This window comes from Gambusia affinis, linkage group LG18 (assembly GCF_019740435.1).
Source record: "Gambusia affinis linkage group LG18, SWU_Gaff_1.0, whole genome shotgun sequence".
NCBI classification, from domain to species: Eukaryota; Metazoa; Chordata; class Actinopteri; order Cyprinodontiformes; family Poeciliidae; genus Gambusia; species Gambusia affinis.
This window is the reverse complement of record NC_057885.1, coordinates 15078278-15099653: the sequence shown is the minus strand read 5'-3', so window position 1 is coordinate 15099653 and position 21376 is coordinate 15078278. Positions and strand designations below refer to the sequence as shown.

At 38.7% G+C, this 21376-nt stretch overlaps 1 protein-coding gene across 43 annotated transcripts in view; it reads right to left on the bottom strand.

Moving 5' to 3' along the window:
* The window catches only part of LOC122820557 (receptor-type tyrosine-protein phosphatase delta-like), a 437628-nt gene that overhangs the window by 305700 nt on the left and 110552 nt on the right, over positions 1 to 21376 (bottom strand). For 42 of the 43 annotated variants that reach the window (XM_044098059.1, XM_044098069.1, XM_044098058.1 and 39 more), the window contains exon 4: positions 9668 to 9691. The exons of the other annotated variant lie outside the window; for it this stretch is intronic. The gene's annotated coding sequence lies outside the window, so the exon portion shown is untranslated. The remainder of the gene's footprint in view (positions 1 to 9667; positions 9692 to 21376) is intronic. 43 annotated transcript variants of the gene reach the window in all.

Here is a 21376-nt window from a genome sequence, read left to right as displayed (position 1 = left end):
TTGGGTCAGTTGATGTTTGGTTCACTTCTGGCCTACAATTTGATATCTATGTAGAGAAGGTGACCAATAGAGACCTTTGAGTTGGTCTCCAGAGTTGTCTTCCATACTTTCTTTGAGCTTGTTATGAAGCCTCAGAGCATCTTGTTTAAGCTGTACAGTTCCAAGTAATTTAGGATCCATAAAAGTGTATCACTGAACCATAGGAAATCCCTGACGTTAGTTTACGCAATGCAAAACTTAGGATGTTTGGTCTTACAGTGACTAACGCGTTAACTAGGGTTTGGCACCTTTGGTGTACCTACCAATTGCCCCATGGCACAGCTTATGCTTTGGCTCATCTTTGTCACTATAGAGTCTGACAGGAGCTTCTAGTGATTTTACAGTCACTAGAAGCTCGGGATGTCTAGTGACTATAGACGTTCTAGAATGTTATTCATTGGAAGTTGAATGAGATAGCCCATTTCAGGGGGTTCTGAGTTTGTAATTTTATATGTCCTAAAAATAATCAGCCTAATTTTAACTTAGGAAAGAGCACTTTTTTTCTTTTTTAAAGCAAGCTGAAAGTAACAATCTCAAACCTTGTAGTCCATAAAATCAACGCACAAACAATATGCTATAAAAAATGCAGGACCCTCTGATTGTTCCCCAGCCAGGTTTTGTTGTGGCTGCACACTCAATCAGCTCAGCTTATTGTGTCAGCCATTTGACTGCTTTTGTTCACTTAATGACCAAACCCTGAAGACAAAATGGAAAGTTATATTTTTGAAGAGCAGGCTAATTAATGCTGCTTATTAGCGAGAGATTGAATAACAATAAGGAAGTGGGGAGAGGCTGAAGGTTTTGGTTTTTTATTTTTTTTAGAAGAAGAATGCATGCTGTGCCGTATCACAAGAAGAGGCTTAGTGAGAGCATAAAAGGGGTGTCAAAACAGAAAGTGAGCAAGAAGGAATAAACTGAAAAAGCACTGCAGGTGATTAGAGAGTATTAATTCCTTCCTGAACAACAGTGATTCTAAAATAAGGGCTAACCTTTAGGCATGGTGTTAAAAAGTGCAGACAACTGGTACAATTAGGCTTTTTGTTTCCCAGAAACACAAGTTCACAAATTGGGGGGTAGTGCATGCCTGAGGATAGGTGTGTTTTTCTTTAACAGTATGTCCTATGACATAATGCGCATTACTGAAGTGTATGCACAGAAACTTTTCAGATTTCTATGAATAATAAAAAAAGAGAAATGGCAAAAAAGTTTTTATTTTATATCATACAATTCCACAATAATATGTTAAAGTTTGTGGTTGTAATGTGACAAAATGTGACAACGCTAGATGGGAAAGGGGTACTTTTTCCAAGGAATTTTAAGTAAATTTAATCCTCTCAGATTTAAACACAGACTGAACAGACCAAGCTAGTCAATGATCATAATCAAGACATTAATTGACAGCTAGGCCAGTGATAACAATAAGACATGTGGAACATCTATTAATAAGGCTTCTTCTTCCAATGTTGACAAGAAGCAATGCCAGTACTGGACTTTTTCAGTTTGACAAACAGGAAAAATAACACCCTTCCTGACACAGAAATAGTTTTATAAATTGCCTTTCCACTTGTCTCCCAATTAAACATACATAAGTTTAACCAAAACTTTAAACAGCTTTGAAAAAGTAGTAAAATTGCTGCAAATGCCAAAAGTAATGGGCATGTATGTGGTTGCAGGCCAGGGTCTAAGCTAACTCTCACCATCATAATTAATAAATAAGCAAATAAATTACTGCAGCTCTTTGAAAAGCTGATCAAACAGAAAGCATATGATCTAAAGCTGAGTTCCCAACACCCAACCAAACAAAAAAAACACACTTTGTCCTGTGAAGTGAGCATCCAATGCTTGGCTTCTGTACAGTTCGTACAACAGCAAATAAACCAGGGAAAAAGAGCAAATGACACCTTAATGTGCCACTGCCATATGCTGTTAGTTACTGATGAATGCAACACTCCCCAGCTAAACCTATAGAGCTTTGGTAGTTGACGCCGTTGCTGCTAAAATTAAAGATAAGCCATCTGTTCGCTAAAACAGCCCCATCACCTCAATGCACTTGGTCAACCAAACCTCTGTTTACTCAAACTGATGTGTAATGTATTGTCACAGCATCTGTATGGGCTTGGCATGGAACAAAAAAAAAAAACAACTAAGTAAATTAATCTTGTATCATAAGTAAACAGATCTGAAAATGAACCATTTAGAAAATTTCAGCCTTTAATTTGATACAATTGTGAAGTGAGGAAAAAACACCATGATAAAAAATGGGTCATTGTTTTTTTTATTTTATTTTATTTTTTTAGCAAAAACAATGGTGAAATACCTCTTGCATATGCTCAGAAGCTAACTGTAATCATATGTCTGGAGTAACTTCACCTTCTAGACATTTCTACCACCAAGGTCAACAAGGGGGTTCACAACATAAATGAACAATCCAAACAAACTACCCTCTTTACACTTCTTTCCTAAGGGAGGTGCTACAGCAATGTTATTTTATTTTTCTGGAAACGCTTCATATTACCGTGCTTCTGAATCCTGCTGGACAAATAAGTTTTGGTTTCTACAGTATGAAATTAAGGACCACATTTTTTGTGTGGTTTTGTGTTTGTGGTGTGTATCGTTGAGATGTGTTTATATTATAAAAGGGAAGCATGCAACATTTCTTAACAAAGGTTTGTTATCATACTGTTGGACAACAACAACAAAAAGCAGATCCTCCATTGTTTACACCCCCTTCTGTTCGCTGATTGTCCAGGATGAAATGCAACCTAAGAAATCCAGCTCAATGGGACAAATCCCAGACGAAGAACTGAAGGGAGAAGAGACTCAAGCAAAATTCCACAGGGAGGTAATGGCCTTGCAAGTGTGACTCACAAAAAGTAGGATTTGGTCAGATGAGACCAAGACAAGAAACTTATTTTCATTAAACAAGAGCTTAAATCTCTCCCAGAAAACTATAAATATGTCACCATTGGGTTAAAATCCACCTTCAGCAAAAGTTTTAACACTAAAGCCTACGGAAAACCAAAAAACAATCAACGGATGACTTGTGACACTCTGTTTTTTCTACAGATGACTGTAAAAGTGAAGATTTGAAGATGTGTCAAGTCTCATTCCCTAGAAATATATGCAAGTCACACTAAAGAGCCATCATTCAAAGCCCTTTTTAACTACCCTCTGAGCCGAGTGTGGGGAATGAGGGAAGACATTAAAAACTGACCACAAAACTCTTTATGGTTAAACTTTAATAATTTTAGGATATGGCGGCAAGAAATCTTATGCAAACTGCAAACACGAGGTCATTGCTACATTATCTTTGAATTATGGATTCTTTCAGTGAATAGCAGAACAGCCGAGACACGCAAACTGGAATGATTAAAAATTTAATACCGTGAACTTATTTATTCTCTTATATTTTGAATGTAGTTTTGCATGAGAAAGCCCAAATGGAGACTTAAAAAGTGCTGCATTATCCATGGAGAATATTGTTCTTAACCTCTGAGGAAAGGCAAGAACGTTTCAGAGGAATCCACTATGCAGGATTACAAAGCCCTCAGCGTTTTGGACTCTATCCAGGCTGGCCTTTTATCAAGCACAGATCTACTTTTAGACTTCAACGGCACAATGGTATCTGCTTAACTAAGCAGCCAGCGATATCACTCTCCTCTCCTCTCTGCCAGTGTCATATCACTGATCTATTGTGGCTCAATTCCTGTTTGAAGGGAGGACTGCCAGACATAATGCAATCATAACAGGTGCACAGCTTGTCTAAGAGAAACGAGCTCCTACTTCACTGCTGACAATGCTGAAATGAACTCTTTGTGCTCCTATTCTCTCGTTCGTTCTCAAAAACCCTCGAGCCTCCGTCGGCATAATAAGGCAATTGTAATTCCTCGCCTATAACTTTCTAACTAAGAGGGGGCAAAATACATATATAGACTGGACGTCTTTCCTGGAAGTCAAAAGGATAACACTTGCAATAATTACTTGAGGTAGAGCATACTTTTTTGGGGTGTAGGCATGTGTCCAAGAATTATTACCCTGACTTCCATCACAACAGACACTGTATCTTCATAAGTTATAGTTATTAATTTTGTATATTTCTGTCCATTTTGATGTTTGATGACTGACAGCCAAAAAAAAAAAAAAAAAAAAACTCAAAATTCAGCGTCTCCGAAAAGTATTGCTTAACATGCACAAAAAGAAAGAGGAAGAAGAAAAAAGATTTTTAATACTGAAATTTCAGCTTACTGACAAGTATTTTGAATGGACTTTCCTTCACAATCCTCTCAAGGCTGCTTTTGAACCTTTTTCTACCACACTTTTTCCACACTTCAGTTTTCCAATTATATACTTGGACACAACACTCTGAACAGCCAGCTTCTTCAGCAATGAACTTTTGTGGCTTATACCTCCTGTATGTCGACAGGCACCCCACTGAATAGAAAGGCCAGGATTTCAAACTACAGTCCTTGAGCACAAAATACTGCTGCATTTCAATGCATATGTAGTCCTACACATGTGAACCAAATGGCTTAATTCCCTCCTGAGCATACCATAACTATTTGAGCCTACTTTATTAACAACTTCAATGAGCTGGCCTTCAAGAAATGGAAATTGGGATTCCAGTAAAGTGGTGTTTCTTTGCCCTGTGAAGCACTGGTGACCAGTCCAGCGTGCATCCCAACTCTTATCCAATAACTACTCCAGATAGGAACCAGTCTCCCTGTGACCCTCCAGTCAGAAGCAGGTATAGACAATGGATGGATAGTCCTGCTCCAGTTGAGATGATTTTGATTTTTTTTTTTTAATATATTAAAGATTTCACATAGGTATTAAGAAGTGTGTTTTAAAGCTTCAGTGATCACTGCTGAATAATCAGATCATATTTGACCAGTCCGCAAATGTGGATGTCTAAGGGGAAAACAAAAACAAAAAAAACCATGTTCTTTAAAAAAAATAAATAATAATAAAAAATAATTTTTTAAAAAGCCCAACAGAAAATTTTGGATTTTTTAGTTGTGTGCCTCTGCCACATGGAAGGACGCCCTGGACTGAGTCACACATATTGCAGAAAATTTTTTTGAATTTTCTGAGAAATTAAATTTTGTGGTTTTTATTAGTTGTAACATAAAATGATGGAAATTAACATAACACCTGAAATACATCATTATGTTTTGCAGAGTTACTCTGAATTAAATTACTGAATTAAAAGTTTCCCGTGATTGTCAGATTTACTGAGAAGCACCTGTGAGCGGCGCAGATGAATCTAGCTTTAAATTAAGTAAAGTGTTGATTAACAGCCAGCGACTGCCAGGAAACTGGGCTAACATTTGAGTCCGGGGAGGAAAAAGGCGATAAACATCTTTCCAGCATCCATTATCCGGACATTATTTAAAGCTCTCACTCTAACTGCTGTGCTTTAATGCAATGCGAATTGCTGACCTTGAAAAGCAGGTAAATGCATCAACTAGATGTGATATTTCAAAAAGAAAAATCCAACAGCTTTTAGTCTCGACAAAGAGCCCTTCTCTCAACCGACACACTGTAGTGGACGTGAACTTGCGCTGCCCCCCCACAGATGCCCGGTGTGATGTTTGACAGATTTCTCCCTCTCCAGCTAGGCTCACAGTAAATGTCCATCTGGCAGCTTCCCATGGGTACTTATTATTCTCAGCTAGCCAGGGGTGTTCTTTTTTTTTTTTCCTAGTTTTTTTTTTTAATCAGTCTGCCAGCGCCTGCCTCAAAAGAGTGGAGCCAGATCCAGAACTGCTCGCAGATGCTTTGCCGACTGGCCAAACTGTTCTGGTTGTAGTGGCATGGCACTGAGTTTTCAATTACACAATAAGAGATATCTGGATGCCCTCAGAGAGAGAAAGAGAAAAAGAAGCATTTGAGATGCAACACATTTTTCTATATTTTTTTTCCCCCCATGTAAAATCCACCAGGTTCACCTTGGAAATTAGGCAATTGATTTTTCCCATGAGCAGATGCAAAGAACCACTGGTGCTCTGCATGTCCTGTTCCGACACCCCGCTACCCTGGATTCAGTCATGCCGTTAACCTCTATCCCTCTCCTGCCACCCGCTGAGCATTTCTGAAAACACTCTGAGAAAACAAAGGATGCTGCACTCCCTTTCAGTTTCACATATTCCGTCTAACCTGGATGGACCACTGTTAGCCTTCTAAGGTTACTGCAGCTGTAATTTCTGCTTTGAGTGTGATGTAATCTTTCCACAACAAAGCACAAATGTCTACTACTGTGAAGAAGAAGGAGCGATTAGGGTCTTTTTGAGTCGAGCGAGCATGAAAATGCATCAAAGTATAGACTCCAGCAAGCGCAGGAGATCGGGACCAAAATAAGTAAAATGATGAAGAGTTTTTGCGTTATTTTTTTGGTTGCGGACCCGTCAATAACGACTTCTGACAAAATATCATCCTCTGCTAAACTGCTATTTAGTTTAGAGTCATGTAGAATTGTTGAAAAAGTAGTGCATTTAAGTGAAAAAGAAGGGGATTAATTGTGTTGCATTCCTTAGTGTGCCTCCCCGTTTACATGATGCCCCTAAAAATCCAGTACAACAAATGATTTGTTGATCTGGATAACGGACAACAAATGCATGCTTTATGCCTCTTTTTACCTCTACTCCCCCTTTTCTCCTCTCTTGCTCTTTGCTTTTCAGTTACAGAGTGAGCATATTTTATTTACCGCTATAGAAACCAAGCATTGTAACCCCATATTTGTATGCTTACTACAGATGTTCCCAAATAAAAAGGCACTAGAGTTTGTGACAAAGAGACAAAATGCGTATCTTACATGTGTGTATTAAAAGTCAGAACAATGTTTTAATTTTTGCCAGGGATTAATTCACCCTCTTTTTCTAGTTGCTTGAGTCACGATCCCCTCTGTTCCGCTGACTCTCCATGTCAATGCGTGTTCTTCCTCACATGAGTCAAAAAGGCGCTAATCATTTCTTTTTAACAATAGCAGGCATATGTGCTTTGTTGGGGAAGGATTACCTCATACTCACAGCAGAAATTACAGCAGCAGGAGGCTGACAGCAGTCCAGCTGGGTGAGGTGGGGAATGTGAACAGCTTTTACAAGCTAAAAAAAAAATAAAAATAAAAAATCTGTCATGATTGTTTAAGAAGATTAAAGGTTTTATATTGGGAAAAAAAAATGAAATTAGGAGTGGCCTATAATATTTGCACAAAGAAATTGTCACATTAAGCCAAGAAGAATCTGAAGGCCATTCCACAGAGTTGCGGTCTGCTGCAGCCACCAGAGTTTAGGGTTGTTAAACATAAATTAAAGGAGGTGTGTGTTGTTTTTTTTTTCCCTTGCATCATTCACCCCCAGTGTGTTCTGCCCTTTACAAAACAACCTTTGTCCATCTGCAGATCCGTCTCCCTGCTGATCATCTGATCTGAGTGCAGGAGCGTTTGCTCCAATACAGGCTTTGCTGTCATCTGTCTCAGATAAAACCAAGGGTGACCGTCATCCTCCTGTGGCCTCGCTCTTGTGCTTTTGTGAGCTCATGTGCTTCTTAGCCTCTTAGGTGTAATCCAGACGATTTTTTTTTCTAACAGGAAAGGTTTTTTGTTTTTTTTCTCCAAACTAAAACTCCTCTTATACGTTTTATCCTCAGCAGGCTTTATTTTTAAATTCCAATACTGAGAAGACTTAAAAGGAAACAGATCTAATTCATTTCTAAAACAATTTTTGTTCACGTTTCCAATTCAGTAAAAATGAAGGTGGTTGTTCTCAATAAAAGCAACACAGTTTATAACACACCAAGACATTTCTTTTCTTTTAAGGTCTAAAGAAAGAGGCTGCATTTTATTTTATAGTGACTGTAAATGGGAGAGGAGAAGAGAGCTGGAACAAAAAAACAGGAACCTCTAAGGTAAACTATTTGGGCTGCACCGTAGAATCAATGGATTTCTAAAATCTTCCATCTCAATTTCACGCAATATATTCAAAATGGCCACATAATAAAATTTCTTGCGCTGTAGCCTCATCGTTGACTGAGAAGGTCCTTCTGAGCACACTTTTTTTTTGTATTATGAGTGGGGCAGTGGTTTGTCAATCTTGGGCCTGTGATTGACTGACAATCTTTTTCTGCTACAGTCCACAATGGATCTTAATAAAAAAAACCCTGATAGTATTAATTTGATTTAAATATATATATATATTAAAAATACAAATATTTCGATCTGTGCCATTTTTGAAGCAAGTCGCTGTCGAAAACCTTTTGAGATATAACCTCAGACAACTTCCATTCGTGGCTGGAAATATCAAGCTCCTATCTGTATGACCAAGCATTTCTAATTGTTCGCCCTCCAATGCTCCACTATCCAGTCCATATTAAGAACCAGCTCACACACCAACAACACTGGAAACATCATTAATGAAATTAATGAAACATTTTGAAATTCAACGACACAATGCAATGCTTCAAATGTTGACTGTGTTTCTATGACTTTAGCATTTTTGTGATTTTTTGATGTAAAGCACCTTAAACTGCCTTGTTCCTGAAATGTGCTATACAAATAATTTTTACACATCTGGCAGTAATAAGGTCTTGTTTTGGTTGGTGAAACTAAAATTATTCCTAAAATGTTAATATAGTTAAAATGCTAAATATATATATATATATATATATATATATATATATATATATATATATATATATATATATATATATATATATATATATATATATATATATATATATATATATATATATATATATTTCAATAGCTTGTTTCCCTTCATAAATTAAACTGTCATTTCAAAAACTGTATTTACTCTGTACATCAACCCTGCTTATTTGAAACGTCACTGGAAATAGAAGAAATCTCTAAGGGGTTAATTACTTTATAGCACTATATAATATACACGACATTTGAATGGATGGCAGCATTAAGAGTAAGATTTTTATAAAGTAGAGAAATTATATTATCCATTGTGATTAAAATTTTCATGCTAATCATGTTGTTCTCCATTATCAACATATTTGCCCCATTATTTGTGGAGTTTTGTATTTCAGTCTTTACAGAGTCCAATCAACTCATCCAATCTGTTTTCAACACGCAGAGAGCAAAAGCCTACCAAAGTACTACATCCAAACAGCCTTTTGTGATTGCGATATTTCAAACATTGCAATTCCAAATCCAATTAAATAGATTATACAGCTCTCACATGAACACCGTTATATATCCTATAGGTTTGATGATGTGTGCATCGAGAATGGTAGGATTGGGTTTAAACTTCCGCCCACTCTCCACAGTGTGAAAACAAACACCATGCCTGTTTAAGTCAACATTGCTGATGTGTTCTTTGAACCATCTGGGCCATTTGATTCTCATTTGAATACAATTCAAATTGAAGGTACACAGCTCAAAATGTGTATTCTCACATGTGGGGGCCGGGGGGCGAAGAGGGGGACTAGGATAGCCGATGATGGCAAAAAACTGAATATCTTCCACCAGGCAAACAGCAGCATCTCTGAGTCGCGTCAGCTCCAACTCCTGTGTAATTCTCTACCATATTTATGCATTCACATCACTCCCAAAATAACAAGACAACTCACTCTGGAGGACTGTGCTATGGAAAATAAAATGACTTACCTAGTGTGGAAAAGTTGGTAACATCTGTGAGCGTGGTGTTGGTGGAACAAAGGAGGGGTAGGAAGTGGGAATAAGAAGGAGAGAAAGAGAAAGAAAAAGGAAATGTCAGCACATTACAACGTACAGAAAGCCAAACTTTAATGCAGGAGGAGGTTGTCACAAGTTCTGTTGAAAAATGATGGTCTGCTAGCATTATACAGACTTGGGGCTAGGAACAATCCCTGTCAGAAGGGGGGTGACAAGGAGGAGGAGGACATGAAACATCTTAGATAGTTTCCCTTGAGGATCCTGCGTTTGTCCAACTTGCATTAATATTTGTTGCTGTTTCAACATTTTAAGGGTACAGGCAAAAAGGGCACAAGCAGGAACCTCATCTATTACCGGTAAGTCTTTTTTTCTTCGCAGTGTTATATAACCACACTGAGCAAACAAATGTGCTCAAACAAATGCACACAAAAGTGCTCCTTCTCCCGTAAGTCTCCAAGATAATTTACTATCTCACCCTGTGTGCTTAGATTTCCTGCTTCTCCCAAAGCTTGTTAGTCTAACTGCGGACATTCAATTCACAAAACCAAAGGCATAATAAACTCCTAGAGACTATGTGCCCCACAAAAACTCCACAGTGCCACAACAAGAGCATAACTAGCTGGCCAAGAATAGTCCCTTTGGCAATATGTTAATTAAGTTACAACAACATGGTAATTACTTCTATGATTTACAGAAAATGTTATGAGGACTAGTAGCGTTCCACTTGTTTGAAATGTTTTAGTTTATTGCTCTGACTGTCCATCTGAGCAAGTTGAGGAGCTTATTTCTTGTATATTGGAAGATCAATGTACATTTGCCTCACTTTAGTGGCATTTCCTGCTTTAAAGAATGGGAATACTTGTATCCAAGGTCAAGGATACAATAAAACTGGGATTACTGATACAAATTCAAGTGTTGCATTTATTTTATGAAACTTAGGAAATCATACTTTTACTTTACTATAAACATGTCATTGTTCACTCAGTTGCATTTTCAATCTGTCCAAAATGTGAGAGGTTTTTTGTTGTTGTTGTTAATAATTGCTAAAGATAATTTGTTATTGTGGTAAAATTGGTAGTGGCTGGTTAGAGCCCAACAAAATCAAAGACTGGAAATCCATCAAAAAATGTATGATTGTTGAATTCTAATTTTATTCTATTGGTCTTGTACAGCACGAGCCTCCTTTCTGTCCATTTTCTCCCAAAAGCACAACACTGCTGTCTTGTAAATGAACAATAAAGCAAATCAAAAAAATAGGATAAATTAAGTAGAACAAGATGTACAGTGAGGGAAATGGCTAACTGGTGAGCTAATATGTTACAATCAGTGTTGCTTACTGTGCAGTCTGGTTGTGTTCCTAAGCAGAATTTAGAAGTAATGTGATTTATCACCAGTGATGTCTATCTCGCTGCATTCATTTACATTTTTGGTGTGCACGGTACAAATCCCCAGGTGGATCAGGGACAAGAAAATGTGATTACAATATCCGTTTTGCATGTAGGAACAAATCTATTTTCAGGCCGAAAGGAGGGGGAGAGATCGGGGTTGGGTCTCACGGATACTCATTACCATTCTGTCTGACACACATTCACACTGTTGTGTGGCTGTTGTTGCTAAACAGAGAGCTCAGCTGAGGACCTTGAAGCTTCATGCAGGGAAAATTGGGCCCAGGGGAGGAGGGTAGCAGGGACTGATGTCAAACTTCAAGAGCCACTAGAAGCACCTGGGGTTTCAATTACATTAGCATTTGGCTTGTTTGGTAGAACAGCATCCAAAGGGAACGGTCCAACTTAATAAAAATGGAAAGGAGATAATCAGGAGCAGGTACCATTTTTAAAATAATACTTGGTGCCACAATCCTGACTCGGGAAGAATGATAATGCTCAAATTCAACAGCATTCATATGTATAAGGTAGAATAACTACCGTGCTCATAGCCCAGTTCACACTCCTATTGCTCTAATTACATTGTCTTGTTAATAGAGGGTTTTCCTTCTGCACTCAACTGAGTATTATTGATTTTCCCTGAGTCCTGCGGAGGAAATTTGGACGCCTGGCCTATCAAAACCAATGGAGGAAGCAGGGGTCTAAATGTATTAGACGACTGAGGATGGTGGAGAGAAACAAGTTCCTTCAATAAGCCCTCTCTGTGAACCAGGAAATAGACGGAAGACTCAGACACCTTTTTTTCCCCACCCGCCGCCCGTTCTCCGTTTCCTGTTTTAAGCAGATAAGCTGCTTTCAGCGTCTTAGTTATGCTGGGAAGAACCCGCAGCACAGCAGGAAACTTCAAAAACTCCCCCCCACCCAAAAAATAAAGAAAGAAAGCTGAGAAGTCTGTTCTTTGTGCCGTCTTGTCTGAACTGACAAGAAGGATTTATGGGACGTTTGCAGTGGTCAGTGGTCGTGGAACTGGGGATTACATAAAGCTTGTGCGTTATGACAAAGTGGGCAAGTTACTGTTCATGCACAGATTTTTTTTTTTATCCAACCATTAGTTGCTTAGTTCGACCATTAGTTCATGTTTTAGAAACACAGTGCATTTATTTTTTTATTTTTTTATTTTTTATGTTTCCAACCAACTAGGTAGCTTTGGTTAGCTGGGTGACAGAAAGCAGAAACAGGTGGGGGAGGAGGAGCTCTACCTTATGTTACACAGAGCAAATAAAAATCTCGTCATTGCAGCATTTTACCTCACATCTCTTTAAACCAAATACCTTTTTTGTTTACAATCAATGTTATAAGACTTCATAAACTAAAATAATAGATTTGTTTTTATTCGTACAATCACCGTTCAGGTCTGGTGTTTAATTTATTATATAGCATGCCAAAATTGCCTTTTTACTGTACACATCTTTTGGCTTAGCAAGGTTGACCTCTATCCACGAATTTGGATTAAATTTAAGACATTATCTATCCTTGGTGGGATTTTTTAGTGTGAGGTGGTGTATCGCGTGTCCCTCTGAGACTGCAGCTCTTGGACAAGGACATCAGCTTTCTCAAGAGACAGTAGTTTTGACACGACCGGTCTTGACTTGTCTCATTCATCACAGAACAGTCAGCGCCCAGCAGCAGCAGCAGGAGCAGGGACACGATTAAGGCAAAACCAGGGGATATGGTAGCTCTGTTGGTCAAAACATACCTATTCTTACCTGACATACAGTCCACGTCTTCCCAAAAATTATAAATCACATATCCAAATTAATATGTTAATTCAGTGAATGCTCAATGTGGAACACTGTGTGCATTAACAAATAAATTAAAAAAACAAATGAGTGTTAAGTTGTTAATCTTCCTCGCTCCCAGTCATGTTCTGGAAGTTCTGCCTAAACCCGATTTACCCTTGTGCTTTACATTATGCTCATATACACCTGTAGTCTTTAATGTCTTGGAGATAAAGGACTGAAGGCTAATATTCTGTCAGGGAAATTTGTCTCTGAGATCAATTGAGGGGCGAAAGGGAAAGTGGCATTAGTTTGCATGTGGAGAACACTGAACACTTAGTCTTACCCTTCAATTTATTCAGCATATGTTCATTACTTCATTTCTACACTCATCACTTTGCTTAACACAATTTTCATTCTTCAAAAACAAGATTTAGAGGTTGACGTATCGTATTTCAAAGTATCTATTTCAGTAGTTAGTTTTTATTGGTTTTGATAAATATGGCTGATACGCCTAATGAAAACTCAAGATACAGGTTTTCTGAAAATCTAAGTATTTTATGCACTGCAAAAACACAAAATCTTACCAAGTATCTCTTAGGCCCATTTAAAATAATCCAAAACTAACTTCTAAGCAACTTTTCAGCAAGAATAGTTTTCAGTAAGTAATTCTTGAATAAGTATTAGTTTCTCTCATTTATTTCACTTATGACAATTCACTTTTCCTTTATTATAAGTGACATAATCTGCCAGTTGAACTAGCAGGTTTTCATCAATATTGATTTAAAAGACACTCCTATAGTTTGCTGACTGGTTACTTGTAAGTTAATTTTGTCTTATTTTAAGTGTAATAAGATATTTACACGAGAAACTAAACAAAAAGACTTGGTGATTTTGCAATGTAAGACCAATAAAGTGTTTACGCTGGCTCATTGAAAAGTATGTCCATACACTATACAGTAAAAATGCTTTGTACTTGGTCAAAGTTCCTTCACCATGAAGTGACAAGTCCTGCATACATCTCAGTGAGGTAGCTGAAAAAGGTTTTGACTATACCTGAAGTCTATGCCTGCTGAATCTTCCTCAAACTCTTGAATGGGCTTCTAACTTCTCATGTTTCACTGAAACATGTCCTCATTATTCAACCACACTTTGTCCTTCTGCTCAACTTTAACTTCATATATGAAGCAAGCCAAACATCTAACGTAGCAATGACATTTGTGACGCATCTTCAAAATATAGCAACATCTGCAATTGGGTTCTCCCAGAGTGAATAAAAATGACCATTAGTTTGGGTAGTCTTGTCTAAATTGCCCTCAGGTGTGAGTGGTCATGAGTGTTTAGCTGTCCTGTGAGTCCAACCACAGGACCCTGTACAGGTAAGTGAGTAAATTTTAACCTGAGAGGCGTCGATACAAATGTTAGGACCTAAACTTCCCAGGCACAGTCACTTTTCTTGTTTATGGAGTGCTTATAAATATTAATTTATGTTGATCTTTGGAGGAAAAAACAATGGTTTTCTACATGGTTCCCGTCTTTCTTCCGACCTTATGTTTGCAGCCACACTCTCACAGATATCCACAAGGGAGGAGAGAGGGCTGGCTGTCCAAAGTGGCTGCAGGACTGAGTGGTCTCTAATTGGAAATCAAAAGCTGGAAGGCAGCCGTGAAGGAACAGTCCAACCTCAAGAACTCGTCGCTCAATTTAGACCATGACAAAAAAGGCCCCTGTTTCTTGTTTCGCCATTTAACCTATTCACCAGGGTGGAATTGGAACAGCTGTTTTTCTTTTTTTTTTCTCTTTTTTACAGCACCACATAATGGGACAGAATGGCTCTTGCTGGCTACGATCCAGCTAGCTGCAGACGGAAAGGCCTCGATGTAAAGAGAGAAATGAACAAATGGGTGAAAAAGGCATTAGAAAGGAATACTGTAAGAGCTCACTCCCTTCTACCTGGGAGGAAAAAAAACAATACTTCTTTCTCTTCTGTTACAGCAAAGATTTCAAGAGTCCCTGTCAGTCTTCTGTGTATTGAGAAGAAAATATATATGTTGTCTGATTTGTTTTACACTCCCTTGTCTTGTTGAGGTGCAAAACGACCCCTTTTCTTTGTGGCAGTTTGATGAGTGTAGTTAGAAAGAAAAAAACTTCATCAGGAGGTTGTCAGACTCAGAGCTGTCCAGTTTAAAGCCTGCTCAGGCATGACAGTGAGGGAACGAGGAATGCTTATGTTAGCTCTATAGCAGATGTTCCGTTTCTGCTATAGCTGTCTCCTGTTTGAAAGCCCAAATGCTGTACTGCACTTTTATTTTTCTTCTCTTCAAGTAAGAATGAAACTAGACAATAACATGAAGATTTTAGTCATGTAGGTTTGGAGGCAAAGGAAAAATATAATCATACATCTGTTTATTTTTCAGGGACTTATAGCCAGAGTCGAATATCCTGCCGCTCCATGCAAAAGTATCGGAATCTTTTTCAAGACAAAGTGTAATGTTTTTTATTGGTGGTTGTAGTAGTGAAGTAGAATAAAATCCAATTTTGTTTTAATAATTCTAGAAGTTTCGACATGTAATCAGCTCCTTTACTCTGATAGTTCCACATAAAATCCAGTGCTAACAGCTGCAAACAGGGTTAATCAGTGTGTAATTTAATCTCAGAATGAATCCAGCCATTCTGTGGAGAACGCAGAGATTTCTTGGAGAACATTTACAAACAAGTAGCTTAATTAAAACCACCTTCACAAAACTGCTCAATCTAAGTCAGATTCGGTGGAGGGTATCTATGCCATCTGTGATAGCACCTATTAAAAAGTAGACTACTATATTACAACGAGCTTCTTCTAATTATAAGACCTACACCACACATTTAGCTTCTATCTTACCTCATCAGTTATACCTCTGTTAATCCATGCTGGGTCAGATCCAAAAAGGAGGCAGGGGAAGCAGAATAAAGCCTTAGCCTTGCTACATGCAGTTAGCCAAGCCTTGTGATGTTCGGCTCTAGCTTCTCCTGATGAGTTCTTCTCTCTAACAATTTTTATTTATTTATTTAGTGATTTAAAACAATCACTTGAATTATTTTTATTTTTTTATTGCTCCATTTCGAATTTATGTCTAATTCCCGCGGCTTGACTGTCCATCAGACAAACTTTTTCACTGACGGATGTGACGTCAGCCCCGACTTCGCCCCCATACCACCAGGGTGGTGGTAAGCAAATCCACCTGAATTCAGCTCTGGGCGTAGGTGAGGTGCGCCCCACAATGGCGTCATTTTTATTTTATTTTTTTAACTTTTAACGAGAGTTTGTATGGAGGTACGTAACCAATCAGACAACGATATGCGAAACAATTTTACTAGTCTTTAACTATAAATTATATAGTATATACTATTTTTACACAGCTAAAAATAGTATATACATGTATTTCATTTAAATAATTTTTTTTAATGCACATGGTAATAGTGGTGAGATGTCTGTTGCCCTGCGCTCTCTAATGGTCAGTTAATTGGTTGTATCAGATTTTATTTAGGAATAAGTAAAGGGAGCAAAATACAAAAGACACTCCATACTTTTCAGATTTTTATTTATTTAATTTTTATTAAACTATGCATAATTGTCTTTAGTATTATGCACCACTTCCTGTTGTCTGTCACATAAATTCTCAATAAAGAATAATTATTTAGAAGTTTGTGTTTGAAATATGACAAAATGTGAATACTTTTCAATGTCATTGTATGATCTCTGTTCCTTTATAATATATGACCCTCTTGTTTCAGAAGACAAAAAGACTTTTTAAAATGCAGAAATGGTTTTGGCCTGACAGACCTTGATGACTGATCAGAAGTTGAGAGATTAGAGACCTGGGGGCTCAAGGCTGAGCTCTGACCTTGAGTTTAGCTACATTCAGGTGGGATGAAGACTTTTGTGCCTAGAGGAAAAAAAAGGATGGAATAGGGATAAAGAGGGAACAGAAAAAGCCTTGATGGTCCTAGCGGTGCCCCGTACATTTGGCCCATTAGCCTATTGTTAAGACAGGCAGCTACATGTCAGCTGGCCTGAGCAAGGGCAGTTTAAAAAAAAGAAAAAAAAAGCTCAGATTGGAGCGATTCTTTTTCTCAGTGGTGTGAGCTGGTGAAGTATATAAAGAGAGGCTGTATTGATGTTTGATACGTTGGATATTTAACTCTCAACTCGCAAATCAGCTTCCTAAACAAACCCATTAACGCGGGTCACAAGGACATGCCTGACACCCAAGTGCATTTCCAAATGAAATTCATCAGGTCCACGATCAGAGTCATTTAGGGCCTCATTGCACAGCAAACATTTACGTTGACTGTCTGAAAGGCTCGTGGAAAGGAGTTCTTTATATTTTCGTCTCAAATACATAATTAGACATAATGAGCAAACAACGTGGCTGCGAGATGGGAGCTTGCTTATTGCTTTTTAATTGTGTTTCTCTCTGCGCACGTTCATTGCGCTCGGGTACCTGTGTACGCCGACCCATGTGAGGCCAGGTGCAGTCATTACCAAGGGACAGATGGATCAGCAGAAGCGCTGCTCGTTTCCCTTGCAAGGCAACACGGTGGCTGCCATATGTAAACTCATCATTAAAACTGACCTGTGACCCCCTCCCGCTCGAGCCAACGTTGTTAATTAAGCATGTCCGGCACTATGTAGGATGTGGCATTTTTGTCTTTTGTTTGTGGATGTTTTCAGTTACCAGCAGTAATATAAATATGTGTGCGTATTTGCGTGTGTATGTGTGAGGGAAGAGAGAAAGGCATGCATCCACCCATGCAATTTAGAAATGATGTATGTTTATCGTACGTCTCATCGGGGCGGATGCATGTGACTCTGGTGTCAGGCGTGTTTAAGTTTAGGGGCTTCTTTTAATATTGCCGATGCAGCTCCTTTGAAAATTCATTAAAGTGCCTCGACCCTTCTGCCATCTGTGCGAGAGAGCTGGAGCAGCCTTGGGAACAGCTGGGGAGCTCAGGAAGATGAAAATTCTGACACGGCCAGGAGCGTGCGGCTGAGACCCTGGACAGAACGAAAAGCCACCGATATCCCGGCTTTGAACTGCCATTTATTTATTCCTAGATCTTAAATGAAAGCGGGATTCAAATTTAGATTCAGAGATAAAGACTGCTGGCGGCGAACACATTCTCCACCGGATCCAATTTAAAAGGCAAATGGCAAGTGTTACATAATTGCAAGGCTGATAAAATAATAAAAACAAACCCTTAAAGGTTTAATTAAAGAAGCAGAATTTGACCAAAATATAATTATTTCCTCTCAATTACTTATTGAATTCTACAGTATATAACTTGGGGAAATACAAACAGAGGAAATAAGTAGGTAGGTTAAAGATTTGGAAAAAGAAAATACAGTGAAAGCCATTTTACAGATGTGGAGAAAACATTCCCTGTAACTAAAAACACTTCTCTAAGATCCCATCAACAAATCATTCAGGAGATTACAAAATAATGCAGGACAAAATCCAAAGGGTTACTAACATTAACAGGTCAGTGTTCATGATTCAACAATAGGAATCTGCCATTTCAGGATTTGGGATACTTTATATAACTGAATTGAATTATAAACCACAAATTCTGCTTTTTACAAGAAATTTCTGAAGAACACCAGGTCATCAGTTTATGACCTTACTCTCTCTTGCATTCATAAAATGTCCACCTCCCATTGGCTGATGAAAACCAACCAATTGGCTGATTTTCCTTAATATCTGACAAGGGAATTCCCTAGTTAAATAACTGAAATTCAACTGAAACGGTGTGCTAAAAAAATCAAAACTTTGGCACAACCAATGAAAAGGGTAAAGGAGTGAGGCCTTAGGGCCATTAGTCGCTGTATTTTTTAAAATTTTTTCTACTCTTCGACATCAAATATTAAATTTGTTTGATTATCTGAAACACAAAATCTGTAACGTGGCAAACAGTTCACAGCACTATCCCCAAAGCAATTGCAGCTGTAATTGCAACACAAGCTGGATGTGCCAAAAAATTGACACATGGTGGCTGGACATAAAAGGATGCCACATGTTTCAGATATTATTTGTAAGAATATCTTCAAAATGATAAAAAAATATTCAATTCAACTTCCTGTTATGTGTCACGTACGCAGGCCGTGCAGATCCACATTTTAAAACCAGATCGTCTAGAATGTGGTGTTTTTTTATGCATAAACTCAAGATGTAAACATTGAATTAAGTCATCAGAAAAATTGACTATTCCACATCTATGTACCTGTCACTGCAGAGCAGCACTTAATTAGCACTGCTGCTGGCGTGCTTTCTCAGACCATCCTCAGCTACTGTCAGCCTCCTGCCAGTTACAGCTCACAATAAAGTCATATCACTTGCAGTGTTTATGCCCTGTAATCACTTTCTCCTTCACCTGATCTCCTCTTCATAAACTCCGCATGCCGACATTATTGCTGTTATAGATGGAAGTATGAAGTTATGTATTATGCATTAACAACCATCTCCCCGAGGGGGTGGCATGCAGACTTTGATGCCAAGATATACACACACAGTCGTACAAAAATGCAAAAATAAGCACACAGATGTGCATTTCTGCGCTTTGTTGTCTACCTCACCATCATAATACACTCACACATTCGCACGCGCAACACTGGAGCATATGCATCAAAGCGTCGGGGTGTAATAGAGACTGGCTGCACTTTGCCGCGTCTCTCCTTCTCTGACACTAATCAACACCTCCTGTGCGATTAAAAATTCTTCTCCATGTCTTTTGATCTGCTAACTATCTCATTTACATGAGTGGCGCTCAGCAAACTGGCCTGGTGTTGAGAAGGTGCGATGAGGTGTGGCTGAGAGAGAGGAAGAGGCAGATGGGAATGGAGAGGGAAAAGAAAAGAACGTTTAAGAGGCAAGAGGTTCCTTGGGATTGTGTGCAATAACAAAATTTAGTTGATGGTTGAAAAATGTTCTGAATGATTTTAAGCTGTTGAGTAAAAAAAAATAAATAATGGCTCTTCCTGCACTCCCTTCCCCTTTTTCTCCTCTTGGCTGACTTTGTGCTTCACCGTGGGGCTTCCAAAAAGCATGACTCTCTTTGGCAAGAACTCTGAGACTGGATGGCATTGAAACGGGCAGGGATGATGCATCCAGACGATGGTTTGAGCTGGGCAATAACAAGGGGGTGAAGAGAAAGAGAGCGAGATATCCATCGTGTGAGGGAGAAAAGGATCAGGAAGTTGTGGAAACTATTGTAGGTGGTTTCAATCATTTTGATGCCATCTGTTCCACTCCATCTTTCGCACTGACAGTGGATATTTTCCCTGGTGAGACGAGAGGAGTTTGTGTGCGAGTGTGTGCTTAGCAGTGAGAGACAGTGAAGGAGGGGAAAATAAACTGCACATAATATTTATCTTCTATACACCAAACAACCCAGTCACATAACCAGGTGTCTATCTGTATGTGTTAGAGTCACAGTTATTAGTCATTTATTTGTATGTAGGCATTCACAAGTGATTAACTATTGTGAATATCTCCATTATCAAGTAACGTTATGATTAATTTAATACATCAAAATACTGTACAGTTCCATCACAGTTTACAGAAGATTTCAACCTTAGTTTGAGAAATTTTGAAATTTTCAACCCAACAGTGCTAGCTTTAATTGGCGTCTGAGAACAGGTAATAGCATTGTTAAAATTGGGCAGATATAGTTACAATTTTGGTGTGCAAGTTATAGTGACAAGCTTAAACAATCTTATATCAGCCCTAGCCTAACAATTTGTTCCCCTGGGCCAGGTGGGTGGGTGGCTTGTCTTTGTAAGCTAAGGTTCTTTACCATAATGGGTTTTATGTGGGAGTATCCTAACTGTTCTGAACTCTTTTGGACTGGATGTCATTAGTTTCTTCAGGTATTTGTTAGACCCACTTTTCTAGTGTTGTGGTCACGACCTCATAGGCTGCTTCAAGCTCTTCCTTGAGCTCCTGGTATTTGTCCTGTTTGTCCTATTGTCATGAAGGGGTGGTGGGTGGTGAGGCAGATTTGGTGGAACTAGGTTGTAGTGAAAAACGATGACGATTTAATGACGAATAAATTGTACAAAGTATCCAAAAAACAGTCCAAAATCCCAGGCAGCACTGCTGAGCAGAAACCAGGGCTCAATACAGGTAGCAACTGGGTAAATGACTGGACTGACGACTGCACTAGACAGTTTAGACCAGTGTTTCCCAATTCCAGTCCTCGGGGCCACCCCTGCCTGCATGTTTTAGGTGTTTCCCTTCTGCCACACACCAGAATTGAATCTTTGGGCGATTAACAGGCTCCTGCAGTACTTGGTGGCTGCAGAAGATGTCATGCAGTCATTTGAATCAGCTGTTCTGGTATAGAGGCACATCTAAAACATGCAGAGCAGAGGGCCCCGAGGACTGGAATTGGGAAACACTAGTTTAGACAACAAACGACTGGGACCCGACAGAGACGCTGAGACACAGGTGACATTAAATACACAGGAGGTAATCAGGGCA